We start from the raw sequence: 1,869 nt of genomic DNA, 5'->3' as shown, positions 1-1,869 counted from the left end.
GACACCACTAGTTGCAATTGAAAATCTCATCTCAATTCCCGTCCCTTGGGATCCAACCTTTACTTGCCTCTTTACTAATTGTAGAGTTGTTTGTGGAGTTATAAATTATGTTTTGGTCTAGGTGCTCCTAACGACAAGTACCGAAAACTAAACCTCCAAGTGAGTCCGACCAAAAATGGCGCCGTTGCCGGGGACGGTGTCAACTTGATTTAGATTTTCTTAGATTGTTATTAGTTGTGTCTTTCTTTGCCTTGGGGAAGTAAAACTCCTCAAGGTTTGTTCTCATTATTTTCGAGTTGTTTGATATTTTGCATGTCTAGAAGATCACAAGGTAACTTGTTACCCTTTGATCACGAAATTGAAAGGACTTTGACAAACAATAGAAGACTTGCTAGGAGAACTTTGAGAGGTATTGGTGAGGTTGTAGATATTCAACCAAACACTATTGAGTTCATCAACCCTTTTGCAAGAGAAGGTGAGGAGAACCCAACACAAAATCCAACACAAAATCAACCCACAATGCCTAAATTTTCATCACATTCCATACCAACCGAGGAGAACCTACCCAATGGTACTCCCAAACCACAACACTTAACCGGAAACTTTATTGCCAAATCCGCATTTATCCAATTAGTCGAAAGAAGCCAATTTGGGGGGATGCGTAGTGAAGACTCTCATTCTCACATGGAGACTTTTTGTGACTATTATGATGCGATTTCTCAAACTGGTGTAACTCAAGACCAAATTCGATGGGTCTTATTTCCTTTTTCTCTAATTGGCACCGCAAAACAATGGTTAAAAGGCCTTGATAAAGCTACTCTCGGAATTGACTCTTGGAAGAAGTTGGCTCTAGCTTTCTACAAAAAGTTCTATCCACCGGAAAAGACCAACATGCTAAGAGCTCAAATTACGGGATTTAAGCAAAGAGATGAAGAATCTTTGTATGAAGCTTGGGAGCGATTCAAGGGAATTTGCCGCTCATGTCCTCATCATGGACTTAGAGAGTGGTTCTTGGTACAACAATTATAGAATGGTCTTTATGAAGACTCAAGAAACATTATCAACATGGGATCAAATGGTATGTTCACCGAAGTTGACGATAATCAAACTTGGAACAAAATTGAGGAAATAGCGGTCCATAATTCACAATATAGTAGACCTCGCAAGGCTACTAGAGGAGGAAAGCATGAAGTGAACTCTATTACTCAATTGGGTGCTAAACTTAGTGCTCACATTGATACCATCAATTTGAAGTTCGAAAAAGCTATGGCTAGACTTGAAGAAGCCTCAAAATCACCAAAGCAACATGTCAATGCCATGACGGCATCTTCATCAATCCCAAGTGGGATATTTAAGAATTGTGGAACTTTGGGACATGACCAAAGTGAATGTAGGGTAACAAATGAACAAGTGAATGCTTTTCAAGCATACAAGAGTGGTACCCCTTATTCAAATTATTACAATGAAAACACCAAATTCCACCCAAATCTCTCATACAAAAGCCAAAATGTTCAAAACCCTCAACCAACATACACCCCACCTCCCATGAGAAACCAAAATCAAAGACCCTTTTTCAACCAAAAGCAAGGTTACCAAAATCAAACTCCATACAATCAACAAAATGACCAAGGTTTTGATGTTAAAAAAGCGGTCCTCCAAATGCAAAAGAATCAACAAGAGTTTTTTCACTCAAATGCAAAAGGATAGTCAAGCAAAGGAAATCACCATCAACAACATCCTAGCCCACACCAAAATGTTGGAAATCCAATTGATTCAACTAGCATCTTCAAGCTCACAAAGACAAAAGAGGCAATTACCACCTCAAAGTAATCCCCCGAGACATGAAACGGTTAGTGCCATTCACTTGAG

General features: G+C 39.3%; 1 non-coding gene across 1 annotated transcript; it reads right to left on the bottom strand.

The window, feature by feature from the left end:
- Window positions 1-891: 891 nt before the first annotated feature.
- LOC141616279 (small nucleolar RNA R71) lies at window positions 892-998 on the bottom strand. The gene has a single exon (XR_012530634.1). It is a non-coding gene; the product is annotated as a small nucleolar RNA R71 (small nucleolar RNA).
- Window positions 999-1,869: the final 871 nt, after the last annotated feature.

This window comes from Silene latifolia, chromosome 11 (genome assembly GCF_048544455.1).
Source record: "Silene latifolia isolate original U9 population chromosome 11, ASM4854445v1, whole genome shotgun sequence".
Taxonomy (NCBI): domain Eukaryota; kingdom Viridiplantae; phylum Streptophyta; class Magnoliopsida; order Caryophyllales; family Caryophyllaceae; genus Silene; species Silene latifolia.
Note: the sequence above shows the minus strand (reverse complement) of the source record. Positions and strands in the feature narration are given on the sequence as shown.